Source organism: Ctenocephalides felis, unplaced genomic scaffold (assembly GCF_003426905.1).
Source record: "Ctenocephalides felis isolate EL2017-DRISC unplaced genomic scaffold, ASM342690v1 CF-g0.4_SCAFFOLD_03572, whole genome shotgun sequence".
Taxonomy (NCBI): domain Eukaryota; kingdom Metazoa; phylum Arthropoda; class Insecta; order Siphonaptera; family Pulicidae; genus Ctenocephalides; species Ctenocephalides felis.
The window spans coordinates 6,505,849-6,525,128 of record NW_020539726.1 but is presented as its reverse complement, the minus strand read 5'-3'; positions in this window follow the sequence as shown (position 1 = coordinate 6,525,128).

Genomic DNA, 19,280 nt, shown 5'->3' with positions numbered 1-19,280 from the left:
TATTTCAACTAAATAAAAAAATCATAAATATCAAAACTTCTTTTGTAGAATTTAAAATAATCAATGATAATAACATTTTACTCCTTTTCTCCGATATAAGCAGAAACCAAATGTTATTTATTCCAATATCATGCCATATTCATCCAATTGCGTTCATAATTAAAAAATAATTCATATAACTGAGTACATTATTTATAAAAAAAAAACATGACGCTCTGTTCAAATCATTATTGTAACACAAATTCAAATAATAGCGAAATACTTCAACATCTTGCTAGGGAATGAAAAACAACATGCAGTTCTATGGGTTCAAATAATAAATGGCGCCTGCCCAACACTTATGGCAAATGTTAAACATAATTGTCCGCAGACATGCACGACAGAAAGGCAACCTTGTTCCATTATCGCATGTTAAAAATCATTTCTTGAACAATACAGCAAATAAAGTACAGGCTTAGGATAAAGAAAAAATGAGCTTGAAGTCCGAGAAAATATATATATATATATATATATATATTATATATATATATATATATATATACCTTTTCATTATTTTATACAAACTACAGCGCTTGCAAATCTAATGAAACGGAATGAAGAGAATCGTGCGCATATATTGTTTTTTAAAACCTCATTTCTTACTGACAATAACAAAATTAAACGATATAAATTATTTGGGTAAGATACAAGAAAATTATTTTAACAATTTGTTTCCATTAATATTACGAACTAACACAAAAACTTTGATAACTGGATGATCTACTACTGCTGAATGAATCAAGAACTATAGTAATTAAGTAGGAATAACACAAACCGAATAAAAAATATGCCAAAAATTGTGACAAGCGACTCTGATAGAAATATCAAATTTTATTATATGCAATTAAAAAAAAAACTTTTTAGCAGTAGTAAACCCAAGTGGGTGTACAAAGTCAAAAAAAAAAACAATAAAAAACGTACAATTTTTCGACTTGCAAAACATTTCTAGGTGACAGTACTTGATCTAACAATATAAATAAAATTTGTGATTAAATGAAAATATATATAATACTCCCCTGGCCAAGTATCTTAAGAGACAAACATAGGGTAGACAATGTACTTTAGTTTCATTATATTTTGAGGAGTTGGAATTTGTCAGTTATCCTTCTCGTCTAATTATATTCTCAAAAATGTTAGCTTATTCACTTCCCGTCTAATTATATTCTCAAAAATGTTAGCTTATTAAATTTTTAAAATTATACTACTTGTCGTATATTTAAGTTAATTACAAGAAAAACGGCCAGGTAGTTTTTCACCTAAAACTAATCAGTATTATTCCCAACTAATATCTTTTAAACAGTTTCCGATTTTTTAAAATCGATTCGGTAGTTTGAGCTTAAATGTGGACGAAAAGTTTAACACTTTTTTTTTAAATTACAAAGAAACGGTTTGGCAGATCGTCTCACATAACTGACAAACGATAGTCCTCATTGAGATACATCAAATGGCTTTTAAATTTCTGAAGGTTCAGGTGTTTCTGAAAAAACGTCGATCAAAGGTCTAATTTTGACCGAATGCCAAAAGAACGATACTAATTTTTGCAAACTTAGATGAATTTTTAAAGCTAAACGAGTTGTCATAGGGCTGTAATATTTTAGTATGATCTACAAGACTATGGTATCTACCGTCAACAAAATAATAAAAATCGTCGATTTTTTTAATAAACTTTATTACAAGAAAACGGCCCGGCCGATCTTTATCAATAACTAATCAGCACGGTTCCCAACCAATATCTTTCGAACAGTTTTTGAATATTCAAAATCGATTCAGAATTGCGGGCTAAAATGTAGACGAAAAAGTTTTCACTTTTCTGCGATTCACTAAGAAACGGCTCGGCCGATCGTCACACAAAACTCAAAAACGCTAGTCCTCATCGAAATACATCTAATGGCTTCTAAATTTTTGAAATCGGGCCAACCGATTTTGAGAAAACGTCGATTTACGGCAAAAAATCTGTTCACACACACACACATACTTTTTTCAAATTTGGTCTCATTCGATTCAGAATGGCTTGAAACGTCGAGAAAACATAAAATTAGCGAATCTGATTTTTTGATGAAAACATAAACTTCTCCTTCGGGAAGTTAATAATCCAGAAAACTTTCTTTCAACTAAATTTAATTTCGAAAAAAACATGAGCGTGTATAATGTAAAAATATAATTTTAGAAGAATGTGCTTCTGATTGCTTCTCGCATTTTTTCTTTAATATTTCTGAAGCACATGCAAATAAATACTAATAGAAAACTAGCATGTTATTAAGTAATTTCTTGAATGGATTGTGCGAATTAAAAAATCAAAATAAAATTAGTAGTTAATACAAAATTAGCATAGAAATTGAGTATATAGACTGCTTTTTAAAACAAAAAGCAAAGTATAACGATCTGTAATCTTATTTCGCACTCAACATGTACTATAGCTAATTAAACATATTAATTTCTCAAACAAATATTTCAGAGACTTTGACTCTTTTAGGACGTTCGAAATATTACAATTGGAGTCATTTAGCAAAACAATAGTCTCCATGAAATTTTCGTCTAAATACAGTAATATCATGTTTGTTAATTTTTATAACAAATTGTATGAAATTCAATATTTATTTATATTGATGACAAAATTCGAGGTGTTAACAGCATGCTTTTATTAGTGACCCTTCATGAATCGAAAACGCTGAAAGAAATTTTTAAAAATAAAACTAAAATAATACTAAATCGGCTAAAACAGGACTCAATGGGTTGCCCGTTGGACAACCTCTGTTCATTGTATAATATTTTTATTAAAAGTGAAATATGTTGCCATATTTACATTATTATAATATCCATCCCGCCTCTTCATCTCGATACTTAAGATTTCTTCAAAATATTTCACATGTTTAGTACAGTGTCAAGCTTTGCAGTAGTTAGTGTTTTTTGTATATCAAAAATTAAACGCAATTTAAATAAAATATTAAAGAATGTGTAGTAAATAAGTAACTATTTTTGAAATTACACTGAAGATAAGGCATACTATGGTCTCGAAGCGTGTGTAATTAAACCAAATAAAGAGTGTGTTAAAAATCTGATTGTTGTATTGTTCATATTTAACATTTAATATATATATATATATATATATATATATATATAAAAAACTTACAACATCGCTGTTAATGATCCTACAGATCACATAAACCGTAGTTGCCACAAGTTTATCGACAAACTCGTTACTAATAAACAGTTACCCAAAGACACAGCTTCAAGTTCAAAAAACTTACATCCTTACCACCCAAGATTATACTGTCTTCCCAAAATCCATAAACCTAATTTACCTTTCCGTCCTATTGTATCAGACATTAACTCACCACTTTATAAATTATCAAGATATATAAACAATTCCATAACTCCTGTCACTAAACAATCCCCATTTCACATAAAAAATTCTTTCGAATTTGTCGAAAAACTTAAACAAATTACAGTTACAAATGATAACGTTTTAATCAGTTTAGACGTAGTATCATTGTTTACAAACGTTCCATTAGACCTTATCCTTGAAGCCATAACTAAAAAATGACACGATATATCCTTCCACACCACAATTTCCCTACACTGGTTTCGAGAAACAATTAAATTTTTAATTTCGAACACATATTTTGAGTTCGATAGTAAATTCTACTTCCAAACATTTGGTACACCAATGGGATCTCCAGCCTCCCCATCCTTAGCTGAAATAGCCCTTCAACACATAGAATACGCAATTTTAAATTCCTACAATAAACAAATTTTTTACTATCGATATGTTGATGACATCATAACATGCATCCCAAACAAATGTGACACAACAACTCTGGTAAATTCTTTTAATGCCCACAACCAACATCTACAATTCACTTATGAATTAGAAAATAATAAATCTATCAGTTTCTTAGATGTACAACTCTTTCGCGAAAATAATAATATAATAACTGATTGGTATCACAAACCAACATACTCAGGCCGTTATCTTAATACCACTCTTACCACCCCCTCTCTATCAAAATAGGCACAATCATAAACTTAATTGACCACGCATTATTATTATCACACGGTAAATTTTTAAGAAAGAATCTCTCTCTCATTTCACAAATCCTAACCAAAAACTCCTACCCACAACACCTCATCCAATCCATAACAAAAAATAGAATCTTATATCTCCAAAACCGTCACAATAATTTAATTAATAACCCAAACCTTGAAAACTACGTCGGAACTATAAGTTTACCTTTCATCAAAGAATTATATTACCCGTGGAGAAAACTTTCAATAAAAATAATATTAGAGTAGTTTGTACTTCCGAAAATACTTTTTCAACTCTTTTTACAAAATTAAAATCAAAATTTAACCCAAAAAATCTTAAGTAATCTAGTTCATAAGCTTAATTGTCTAGATTGTAATTGCGTTTACATAGGTGAAACTAGTCAGAACCTGCACAAAAGAACATCTCAACACAAAAACAATTCAAAAAATAAAAATCAGTATAAAACACAATTAACAGATCATATCAACGAACTCAAACATAGCATTGATTTTTCCAATCCCACGATCCTACATTTCGAAAATAATTTATTTAAAAGACGATTTAGCGAAGGTTGCTTAATATCTTTACACAAGGATACAGCCATAAATTTAAGAACTGACAACAATTCGCTTTGCAATGACTATAAAATAACTCTCGACTATTTTCAAAAACACCACCACATCTGAATGAAGCGTGTATTTTTATTATTTTATTATTTTACAAAAAACATATGTCTGCCGGTCTTTTTTACACTTTCTCAAAAAAATTGTAAACACAATTCATTCAGTTTTTAGACGTTAGTCAATTTGTACACACTAGAATGTAAGCAAAAATTGTCTAAAAAATTAATTAGTTTAAATGTTCCAATTATTAATAGCCTGGTTATCACAGTGTAATAGTGTAGTGTATTTTTGTATAATTAATTCTGTAAGTACTTATATATAAATTATAACTTTATATTATTGCCTCCTACATCATATAAAATCTTTTAGTTTTCCACTGAATGACGGTCTCGATGAAGACCGAAACGTATGGATAAATAAAGTATTTAAAAACTACTTTAGTTTTTTTTTCTTTACTTGGTGTTACTGCCCGATTCTAAATAACTCATCAATATATATATATATATATATATATATATATATATATATATATATATATATATATATATATATATATACATAAATAATCAAATAACATTGACTCTTAGTAGACAAACCCCGTAAATATATTATACATAATTCATTTTATCGCAAACGATTTTTATTCCATGAAAAAAATCTCTGGGAAAGTCTGCTTAAGATAAACAAAAAATAAATATATCAAGATTGCGTAGGCCTGACGAGCGTAATAACCTTTATGGGTATAAATATGAGGTCAAAACTCGTGCACGAGCTTTATCTAAAACATTCAAGTGATTTTCCGAAACGCGGCAACCCTCGTTACGGATCGTGAATCAAGATCTGATCTCTATGTTCACCTACGAGGGTGAATTATAACCCCATCATAACTCATGAGGTAGTTCTGCGACGTCACAAGCTTCTAGGCGCGAGCCAGATCAGTCATTCGTTATAAGCGTCGTGGCAGGGAAGATGGCGCAAATTCGCCAAAATTACTACACACTATTACGCAATATTACTATATTAGAGATTTACCGGAGCAAAGCTCAGGTAATGTTTGCACAAGCAATGTGCCAAGTTTCGGTCGAACACGTATGGATGTTGATCGAGCTATGAGGCGCACATACTGCAGATTATACGTATAAGTCTATATTTGCCGGCATAAAGACATGACTAAGTATACAAATGTTTGCAGCACGTTACACTTCATTACGAAATGAAAAAGAAACTAATTATATTTGCAGAAGTTGCACTTAACATACAAACAAGGATTAACTTCAAACAGAAGTCCACGAGTATTTTGTTTTGTTTAAAACCAAAATATAAATTCAAAAATATAATTATCAAACTAGTATACAACCTTGATATTCTCAAAAAAAAAAATTAACTTAAAAATATCACCTATTTTTATTATTTTAAATGCACAACATTTATATATCATCAAGAGTATTTTATTGAAAACATAGGATGAAACAGAGTTCTAACTGATGATATAACACAAACTGAAAACTAGTGGCGCGCATGGTATCGTGCCTTAAGACACATTGCTGAAACTTCCCGTACCAAAAATTATTTGTTTTTAAAAAGATTAACATTTTTGAAAAAAAATTACATTGAAAAAATTAGATTCTTGAGAAACTATAAATTTTTGATAAAAATTTATTTTAAAAAAAAAAAAAAACTTTTTGAAGAAAAATTTATTTTGAAATATTTTGGAAATTCTGAACTTTTTTTCAAAACAATCGTACTGCTTTAACTGCATAGAAACAAAATATCGAAGCGCGTAAGCGCCGCGTCGCCGTCTAACGGATAAACATTGGTACGGGACCCATAGAAATGTAAACAAGATCTCCGAAACCGCTGAAACTGCCTTCATGAAAATTTGATCAGTTCTTTATCTTGATAATACAAGTCAAATGTTTTTTGAATTATTCAAATCGGACGCTCCGTTCTCTTTACCATTAGTTACCGTTTTTGGCACTTTTCGCCCCATATCTTGGGAACGCCAAGACCTGCCTTTGCCAAAAACCAATCAGCACGTCTCCTTATCAATACGAATCAAATGTTTTCTGAATTATTCAAATCGCTTCATCCGTGTTCCCAAAATCGTCGACGTAAATTTGTATACGCACACACATACATACACGCACACACACACATACATCCATTTTTTCTAATTTTAAGGTATGCCAAAATATTCAGAAACCTCTAAAACATAAAGATATATAAAAATTTTCATGTTAAATTTTTTTGCGATTACTATAACTGGCCCTACGGGAAGTTAATAATTTCAAGATTTCAAGCAAAAATATCAATTCATACCGAACAGAAAAGTGCATTGCAGATTTTAAATTAAGGTTTCAATTCAGCTTAACTAATTATATTTGTAGAAGAAGGACAATACAAACAAAAAATAACTTCAAACAGCAATCTTCAAAAATAATATTTTGTTTTGTTTAGAAAGAAAATATGAATTGAAAAATATACATAGAGTTAGCGAGTTAAAAATATAAATATAATAGCACAGTTCTGTAACTGGTGACTCTGACTGAAAAATAGATTTGCAACATTTAAATCGAAAATATCAAGTCATACCGTGTAGAACAGTAAATTTCAAGATTTCAAATTAAGATCTTAAAAATATATTTTGTAGAAGAAAGACAATACAAGAAACAAGAAATAACTCCCAACAGCAATCCACAAAAATAATATTTTGTTTTGTTTAGCAAGAAAATGTACATTCTAAAACATAAATATCGAATTATATATTTTTATATATATATATATATATATATATATATATATATGTATATAATCGTAATTTTTAAACGCTAAAAATAATTCGTAGTGATCACTGAAGAAGAGTAAAATTGTAAGAGTAAAATTAAAATTTTTACAAACTTAATTTACCTTTTTCATTCCAAAAAAAAACTTTCTTGGGTTATATACAACTTGTGAACAACGAGCGAACAAATACAAATAAGTAATTTCTGATAATTTATATTAAATAAGGGAGACTGGGTACGGTTGTGCCAGGTTACGTTAGTGATAGTTAGTCATAACAGTTGAACTATACAGCTTTGGAGATAGGGTCGAAGAGAACAAGATGAAGTATGATTGTTCATACAAGTTCCCATTATTGCATTGAATCAGCGACCTACATTAACATGATCATATAGCATATAGACCGTATCGCTTTTAGAACCAAAAGCAATATTTCTTTTAATATTAACTGTTACTTCTATTTAGATAAATCTTTTTCTTTGTCATTTTGCTGTAAGTTGAACATTAGTAGTTAATTACTAGCAATTAGTATCGTTTGTAGTGACATGTATTTGTTATTCTTTTTCGATTATATTTATTAAAAAGGTAAAAAAACTCACTTAACTAAGAAAAAATATGAAAGCAAAAAGTAATGGAAAACTCAATACAAGAAAACAAATAAATTTTTGTTTAATAAATTATGTTTTTTATATATTCTTCTATATTCATAAGTTTTATTGAAATCATTATGTTTTGTATTGTGTTACATATTTCTAACTATGAAAATCATTTCAAACCAGTTTGATGCCTGTTGTTTATTACCTTATTTTTATGCCTGTCACAACCGTCCCTCGGGTGAGAACGGCTGTGACACTCAACTTTACTTATATAATTTTATTTTATGGATGTTTTATTGCATTTAAAAACAATACTGATATATTTATTTTACAGTTACTGCATAGACAATTGTTTACCATTTAAATTACTTTTCACCCATCTAACTAGTAAATTAAAAAAAATATTGCTGACAAAAAAATACAACCGTATCTAGTCTCCCCTATTTTGTCTATTATTTATTAACTCAATTGTTGTCATTAAAAACAACAACCTCAAAAAAAAAATTATTCGGCTAGACATAGCCACAAAAAGGTTGAGAAACATCAAATACATCACATTGTGATTATTCCGTGTACGAATTGAGATTGATCATCTTGAATCTTCAGGTGTGTCGTTTGTATTATTTCCGACAAAATAGATAGGAGACTAGGTTTTGATAGCAAATAACGATATGTCAATCTAGGCCAAGTTGCTTTACTTGCAACTTGTGAACAAACTGTGAGGACTGACTCTAATTAGTGAAATATATGTACGTCAACAGCGTATACAAATACTCACGCGACCCACAACAGAGTTTGTATTGAAACGAACTTATTATGTAATTAAAGCGCAATTTGCCCTAGAACATGTTAAGTAATTTTAAGTAATATGCGCGTGAACCGTTGAGAGCTTATTATGATCGCAAAACATACCCTATGCAAAGCACAAAGCTTTGTATTGTACATTCGGATCGTAACATAGAAAAATGGAAATGTTAATATCATGTTAATTCTACTGGAATGTTCTTGCTATATTGGAATTATGTGAAAAATTTCAATATATTACACATTTTATTAATTAATTATCATATTGCATTCATAGGGTGGCGAGGGCGCACAGGTCCAATTTGACTTTGAGCAATTACATTGTAAAAAACAACTAATTATATTACAAAAAATAAAACATCAAACAAACAAATATCTGACTATGTGCAGTAAAACTCCCAGCATTGTAAAAATTTGCCATTTGTTTCTTTTTACCCCATAGGCGGAGTAAAATTGAACGGCCAGGAGGCAAACAGGTCTTTTTCTTATTTTTAATTTTAAAGCATTTTTGCGGAATAATGGCTACACTATTCAATCAATTTTTTTTGTCAATCAAAACTTTATTCAAGACTATGCAATCAATGCAAAATACAAATTTCATGGATAGATTTTTTACAATGATAGAACTGTGTATAAGCTTGACCAGGTAATTCGGTAAAAATAATAAGAAGCAGAGTTGGAATTTATTTCTTGTAAAATTGCTTTTTTGTATTAATTTAGTTCTTTGTTTGCTATTTTTTATTATTTACATCTTTGCTGTGGTAAAGTTTCAATTGGTACTTTTTACCCCACCTACGGTGCAAACTTCTATAGCAAAAGTATATACTTCTATAGGTCATATAAAAAACGTTTAATCTCACTCAAAATTAACAAAACATTTTATAAAACAATTAAATATTAAAAATTATATCAAGGTCTCGTACTTAAACTAAGCAACAGTACTGAAAACCTAGAAAAACAATATTTTAGTTCTCATAAAAAATTCCGATTTTCTAATTTTATGTTTTTTCGACATTTCAAGTTATTCTGAATCGAATGAGATCAAATTTGAAAAAAATATGTGTGTATATGAACAGATTTTTGACCTTTTGTCGACGTTTTCTCAAAATCGAGGCCAATTTCATAAATTTAAGAGCCGTTCGATATACCTCAAACCGTTTCTTTGTAAATAGCAGAAAAATAAAAAGCAAAATATTTTTCGTCCACGTTGTAGCCCGCAATTCTGAATTGATTTTAAAAATTAAAAAACTGCTTTAAAGATATTTGGGTGTCGTGCTGATTAATTTTCGACAAAGATCGGCCGAGCCGTTTCTTCGTAATAAATTTTTTTCAATGAAACTTTATTTTGATAGATATCATGATACAGAATAGCATATTAATATTTTACGACTCTATGGAAAGTAGTTTCATTTTAAAAATTCATCAAAATTTGAAGATATATTATAGTCAAAATCTGCGTCAGAAGTTGATTTTGTGATGTGTCAAATTCATTAAATGTTTAGATTTAAAATTAAAATCGATAACTTTATTTTTGAAATAAACAGTTTAATTTCGGTTGAATAATTCAATTATATATTTTGCCAAGATCAAGCAACTTGCCTTAAAGCAAAATGTAACTTTCTACTAGTTTAATTTTTTTTATCATATTCCTATATCAACTCCAATTCAATATATATATAATTTATATTTGCATATCTCAATATGAAACCCGTTAATTCCATGGAAATAATTTATAATTTATCCTATCATTGCTATTATATGGTTGTCATAGGACATGGTACAAAAAAGTGTGGTTTCTTATTAGTAAGATACTAATTGTAAGTCTCCTATAGCACGGTTTCTATAGAACGCGGTACGCACTCATCGCGTTACTCTTAGACTCTAATTATTTGCTCACAGTTTAAGAAAAAAAAAACATTATAATAGAATACAATGAACCTATACAAACTAAAGCATTTATACATACAACTGACAAAACTACAATAATAATATTCTTTTAGATTTTCCTTGATTCAAATATTTTAATGCTCCGAAGAAATTTCACAAATTACATAAGAGATTTCTTCAAAAACGTGAATAATTTCAATTCATCACATACATGGATCAACACATGCACAAGAAATAAATTACATAAAATGCAGATTGCTGTAATTTGTTTAATTTTGTTAGTTTAAGATATCAACACCTAAGCTTAAACAAAATGCATATTTACAAAAGTATTTTAAAAATGGTCGCTGCTAAGGCTTACCTTGATTTGCAACTCGCTGACCTGCAATCGGTAGACCACTCATTAAATTTAAATAAAATCACTAAACCACTTAACACAAAGTTATTCTAAATACCAAACAAAGATGAACGTTGTTGTAGAAACAAAACTAAAACACGTTATAATGTAGTAATAATAACCTCGCACATCAATACGAAATTCACAACCGACTGGCATAAAACATGGCTGACAGAGAAAAAACAGAATGTATGGCAGATACATACCTATACGACTTAAAAAACTGGTCTATGAATATCGATACGTCTATCTAATTTGTTTAAACTGTTGACACAATGGCATTGGCTTTTACAAAATACTGAATTTAGCGGCTTTGAACTAGAAGATAAGGGCGGAAAAATCAAACAAAAAATTTAACGTTAATATATGGAACATATTTCAGTATTATAAAAGTAAAGAAAACTCAATATTTTTTATTTTAGAATGCAAAATATCACCAAAATTATTCCACCAAATGCAAATAAGTGCGAATAATATAAAAATATGAAATGTAAATAAAAAAAATGTATATCAATTATTGAAGTTGGATACTGTTTCTAAATAATATGTAAGGTCAGATAGCGAGATTTTATCTGGCCCATTTATGATAAAATACTAATGTAATGCTTAATTCGAAATCAATGGTGGCAATAATGAAAAGTATAAAATCTCCATTTTTATATGAAAGTACTAGAAAAAACATACCGCACATAACTTAATCATCTGTCTTAATGTGCCACGAAAGTGAAGTACCACATCCAAAAGTTATCTAAATTATTCCTAAAAGTAGCACGTTGCCTTAAGGCAAGTTGCATGAATTTTCCGATACGAGCAAATAATCGACTTTATCAATAATAATTAGAATTAGCTAATATACATAAAATATCGAACTATTTATATAAAAAATAAAGATTTTGCTTTCATTAAAAACGATTTACAATTGATGTCATTAAAACATGCTTATAAAATCTAATTATAAGTAACTGTAAAAATTAAGTTTGTTTGTGTAACACATTCCATTTTGTGCTCTAAAAATGTATTATTTGTGCTCTAAAAATCTATTTTTTATGTATAACGAATATTTATGTTTTAACGAATTTTTATAATTCAACGGCTTATCACATGCCTTTAATATTTTAGTATGTTACAAAATGACTATGAATTTAATTTAAAAAAAAAATCAATCTAACAGTATTCATCCATTTGCGATTCAAGTCCGTTTCCAAATTCCGTACTGTATAAAATATTCATTTATTGAAAAATATAAATTCAGTTAGTGATCAAATTAATATTCTTGCAAACTGCTTTTCGAGGATCGATCAGGATTTAGGCAATAAAAATGATACTTCTTATTTTTCTTTATAAAACGCATAGTAGTAATTATAGTAATATGAAAAATTGCGATATAAATGTACAAAAAATACTAATATTTTCATAAACTTCGAAACATGAGGTTTGTTCTTCATTTTAATACACAAAAGATTGATTATTGATTCACGAAAGTCCTGTACATCGACATTTTCTCTATAAAAATAAATTAATAAATTTTTGAGAAACTATCAGTTAAGTAATAAAAAAGCAATTTAGAAATAATAAAATAAATAAATTTCCTAAGTTATGAAAATGTATTCGATCGGTTGAAAAAAAAAGTAATAGCAGAAATTGTCATTAGTTATAGTGACAAATTAGTAATGTTATTAGTTCTAAAACATGTTTAAAGAAATTGACATATAAATACACATTTATATTCAATGGTTATATCCATTCATGATTCAATAATTGTTCTGGGCTCTTTGCCATAATTTTCAATTTCATTATTTCAAAGATCACATTATTTTTGTATAAATTGAATATATGAATTTTTTAAAGTTTGTGAATAATATATAAATAAGTATAAATTGCGTGTGAACAAATACTAATATTGACATAAAAAAATAATCGAATAATTAAATTCAAATTAATTACCGATAGTTGGAATTTTACTTAGTATGAATTATTAGCTAGTTATCAAATAAAATCAATTTGAAATAATAAAATTATATGCATAATATAGACATTTAATATTAATAATTATGTTAACTTATCGAAAATTTCTAATAAACATAAAAAAATAATCGAATAATTAAATTCAAATTAATTACCGATAGTTGGAATTTTACTTAGTATGAATTATTAGCTAGTTATCAAATAAAATCAATTTGAAATAATAAAATTATATGCATAATATAGACATTTAATATTAATAATTATGTTGACTTATCGAAAATTTCTATATCAAAACTAAGAAAAGTTAAATCGAACATGCAGAAGTATTCGTGTATTAGTATTAAAAGATGTCACATTTGCAAAGAAAGATTTAAATATTTTATATATGAATAAAGTATATATGAATCATATACTAATAAAAATAAATATTTATTCAAAGATTGATATACAATTGCAAATTTATATTTAATAGTTACTTCTAATGGTTCAATAATTTTTCTGGGTATTTTGTCATGATATTCAATTTCATCATTTCAAAGATCAAAAATTAATAAAGTTTATTAAACGTTCAAGAGAATCGCTAAGAGTAACGCTTGACAAAAAAAAATCTGTTTCACATTATTATTTTTTTAAATTGTTTCTCAATGATATAGGTATAAATTGCGTATAAACGTATACTAAAATTGCACACGAAAAAGTAAATACGAAAATCTTAAGAAATATAGTGCAAAAATTAAATTGTCTGAACTGCAAAGGTTTTTACATAGGCCAAACTAGCCAAAATCAACACAAAATAATTCCTCAACACAGAAATAATTAAAAAATAAGAATCATAATAAATAATGCTCGCAGAACATATAAACAATCTTCAGCATAACATTGATTTCCTAAACCGAGTATATTACATTTTGAAACCAATATATTTTTAAGAAGATTTTTTAAAGGTTGTCTAATATCGTTTAAACAATAAAGCAATCAACAAGCGATTTGACAGGTATTCGCTTTGTAATGATTACAAGATATTCCTCGGCCAATTTTCAAACAACATATAATAACTGAATGAACCGTATCGCCCATTTAAAAAATGTTCGTATATATAATTTATTCAGCGGTAAGCGATTGCTCTTAGCAATTTAGTATAATTTTAGTAACATCTATGTACACAAATTTAGTTTTTTCACTCAAGTTCATAATTAGTTTTAAATCTTTGACTTACTGATAGCTTGGTGTTACAACTGTGTAGTGTAGCGTTAAATTGTTTTTGTTTGAAAGTATCTATCTTTAAGTCCAATATGTTTGCACCCATTTTCTTTTCTGGATTGATTATAAAAAACTGAATGACGGTCTCGGTGAAGACTGAAACAAATGGAATAATGAAGCTGATTTTCTAATTGCTTTAGTTTTTTTTTTTATTTGGTGCTATTGCCCGATTCAACACACTCGTTTTAATATATATCAACACCATATTTACATACTCCAATAGTATATATATATATATATATATATATATATATATATATATATATATATATATATATTATATAAAAGAGGATCGCCTTATGTGCTACCACTTATAACTCACGAACGGCTGAACCGATTTAGATGAAAATTGGCAGGGAGGTAGTTTAGAGCCAGGAGAAGGACATAGGATACTTTTTATCCCTTTATTTCATTCTAATTTAAAATTAATTATTTATAAACTATCCATGTAGTTTATTCAATCTATGATACTATCAATGATTTCATCCATGACATTTACATTCGATTGTCAACTGTCATTCGGTGTTTCTGTTTTGATACAAATATATAATATGCATTTCCTAATGACCATTATTTGAAAATTATTACGTGAATATATAAATATTTTAATCGCCACGGAAAATTAATACAAAGTGGCAAATAAATTAATTCTTAATAATACCAAGCGATGCTAGATGGACGATGGGGAAATTTATTTCTTGAAAATGGAAATGTAATTATTTATATAATTCGGTATTTATGTATATTTGTTTATACGTATTTAAATAGAGTATTTGAGGTGTTTATATTATATATCAGCAATAAGTATAATCATCAACAAATTAATAACAAAAAATATTCTGAAATATAGTTTCTTGACATAACCTCAAAATTTGTAATAAAAATGTAAATAGTTATACATTAATTGTTGTTAATTTGTAATTTCTTTATACATATCTTATAAAATGTTTCAGGTGTTTACAACTAATTGGCATATATATATTATCAGCAAATGTGCTTTGATTCGACAATAAAAAGGTCTAATTGAAGTAATCGACTACTTTAAGTTAACTATAGTGATAGAATATTAGTTTTTGGTTCTCATATATTATAACCCAGCTATAAACCTCACGGAGCCCCAGACCTTTCCAGCGAATGCAAAATTGTCGAATTCGGTTTGTGCATTCTGGAGTTATATTGTCAGAACTTATAACTCAAGAAGGCTGAACCGATTTAACTGAAAATTGGCTTTGGTAAAGTTGGTAAAAGTTGGTGCTTTGATTCGACAATAAAAAGGTCTAATTGAAGTAATCGACTACCTTATGTTAACTATCGTGATAGAATATTAGTTTTGGTTCTCATATATTATAACCCAGCTATAAACCTCACGGAGCCCCAGACCTTTTCAGCAAATGCAAAATTGTCGAATTCGGTTTGTGCATTCTGGAGATATATCGTCAGAACTTATAACTCAAGAAGGCTGAACCGATTTAACTGAAAATTGGCTTTGGTAAAGTTGGTAAAAGTTGGTTCAGAGCCAGGAGAAGGACATAGGATACCTTTTATCCTGTTCGACTTGGAATAACAATAAGCAAATGACAGCTATGTAATCACGCATGGATGACAATTCAATATTTGTAAGGAATTAATAATAAAATTATTTATTTTAAATAAATAATTAACAATTATAATATAATGATAGTGCCATTGCCCATTCGTATAAACAGTGAAGCGAACTATGTATAACTCAGTATGGTTGACAAATCATATTTTTCTCAAACACAATGCTCTGAAAGAACTTATTTGTATAATTATGTACTCATTGGTATTTATAAAACCTTTTCTAGATTATTCAGATTTAGAACCTAAATTTGGAATCGATCAAAGGAACATTTGTCGAATAGCTTATTTCCAATTATAATTTTCTGAATTTATTCAAGAATGGATAGTAATATATGAAGATCCACGACCGAAGTGTCAAAAACCAGTAAAGCTAAGCATTGTTTAACAGCAGTATTTGAATGTAAAGGGAAAAATATGTATAATCAGCTATAACCTTGATTCTTATGACTTTGGTATTGGGAGATAAATGGTAATCTTTGAAAATCCATAGTAAAAGTATTTTCTTCCATTGGTAGTTTTCTAGCAATTAGTTGAAAATGTAATTATTTTGTAAAATACCTTTGAAATTAAAATATGACATTAGACCTGCTTGCCATCTGGCCGTTCCAAGTTACCCCGTTATAGGGTAAAAAGGTCTAGATAATTTTTTTTTTAAAGACAGCAAAAAAGCACGTTTTTACAATGATGAAGTAGCTGGTAGTTTTACTGAACGTAGTCAGATAATTGTTCATTTGAAATGTGTCATTTGTTGTGATGTAATTGGTTTGATTTTCATAATAAAATTTATATTTGCTTAAAGTCAAATTGGACCTTTGTGCCTTGCCCTGTTCTACATATATACTTTTTATTAAATTTACTTTTATTCATCGAATATTACTAGAAACTTTTCAAAAAGCAGGTCAAAAAAGAGATACCTAAATCATTTTGTATCTCTCCTCGCAGAAATTTGAGAAATTTGTATAAGCTCAATAGTATTATTTACAATTATACACAAATCCAGAATCCAAAAAAATTTCAAAAAATTTTAAACGCATTCATTAATCGATTAAATGGAATTTGTAATGACTATATAAGTCGAAAGACCAACAAAGACTTGGATTGAATTATGCCATGTTTTCTATAGAAAGTGTATAAAACTTTCAGTTTGGTTGTATTAATAAAATATATACAAACTAATGGGGTTTATTGTTTCTATAATACCTCATTGTATATAGCAATTCAAACAACACATCCTTACACAAAAAGTATTAATTTTTTAGATACTCTAGAAATTGTTTATAAAATAACTTACTTAGCAACACAACGTTTGCCGGGTCAGCTAGTATATATATATATAACTAATACGAATAATATGCCGAAAAATTCCGGACGAAAAGCGAGAAAGATGAAATCGAATAAGCCACTCACCAACTGAATAACTAAGTACTCATGTTATCTTCTATATATATAAAAATAAGTCGGGTTTTCCTTCCTGACGAAATAACTCCATATATGTATATATATATATACAGAAATAAAAAAAAACATAATTGAAAAAACAACATGGTTTATATTCATTACACAATTTCCATTTTTTGAAATTTAGTTGCTTTTATTTGGTAGGTAACTTATTGTTTATATATTATTATTGGCGCAGTAATAAAATATAATTTAAATCGAACCATCTGCAAAACTGTTTCAATTATTACATATTTACAAATTTACATATATTTATTACTATAAAAATCTGGAACATAAGAAAAAATATACAATGGAGTTGCAAAATTACCAAAATAAATATGGAAATAATTAAATATATTAAAAGATCTTTCCATGTATAAAACTATATATATTAAATTTCGTTGACTATAAAACTTCACAAAATGTCATGACCATTTGTTTCTCTAAAATTCACTCTTAGCTCACTTGATTCCCACACACAAGTTTAATCAATATACAATGAAATTGAACTTTTCTTTTATTATAATTTTTATAATAATTTTATCCTCTAGTAAACTTAATATTAAAATTCCTAATACATTCTATATTAAATTTAATATTATATAAAATGTAAAAAAAAACTGAAGCAGAACATTGAGAGTGATTTATCAAGGTATTTCATCTATTGATAAGGAATAGCAGTCAATTTATTTTTCATGATATTTGAAATATTGTTTCCATTCAATTTAGATTAAAATACGAAAATTTAAATTAAATTTTGATTTAGTTATTATAATAAACAATTGAAATCTAAATATTAGTTTCCCATGATTTTAGAATAGATACTTCGTAATATCCTTCGTAATATTATACGAAGACTGACAGAAAAAAATAATGTTGCATTACAATAATTTAAACTAGAAATAAAATGAATTTTTAATCAAACGCATGCAAATTTAGTAAACTTGCTTCCCCATTCACGAACAATGTTCTAACCATAAAACGTGTTGTAATGGTTTTTGTTTCAAATAACCTGATACTATGATTATTCGACCCACTTCTGAACCAGCGTTATGATAACAAAAATTGCTTGAAATCATAAATTAAAACTGCGGGTCCCATAAACGTTTACGCCCTACAATATTTGGTGATGAGATGTTGCAGTTATATTCTAAGCCGGAGTTGGTAAATTTCTGAAACGCGTACGCACATAACTTGATATGATGCACGCAATAAACTCTAATAAAAGCTGTTTTTACTAGACGGAGTATTTATAATGCAGAGCAACCGGAAAAGGTTGGAAAAATATTCAGTTTAGCATTCCACTTTTACATTCTATATCAACGGAAGCGTAATGAATTTTAACCGGAATATTTGTTCATCCGTTTCCCACTCGAATCTTACACGCTCCAAAGAAAAAACCCTCGGAAAAAATGCGTAATAAAAACATGATGTCGTCTTTCTCCTCGTAATGTGATGACAATGAGATTATGAAATATTCAGGAACATGCTAAATTTTATATATGTAACTTTATCCACTGCTCGTATGAAACGTGGGTCATGAAAGTATTTCATGGAGTAATATAAATACAAATTAGGACATGTGAAAGTGCACAATAAGTATTTATATTGAAATTACTTAAAAAATCATATGTTAATATTAGCTCATATTCGACCAATATATGTTGATAAAAACATGATATCTTCTCGTAATATAATAGCAATAATATTATTAAAATATTTAGAGCAAGTTAATTTTTAAACATAAAACTATTTCATACATTACTCGTATAAAACGCAGGCAACGAAAGTGTTTATAATTTAAAATTTGAAATATGAATATCTAAAATAGCATTATGTGTTATCTGTTACCACATAAT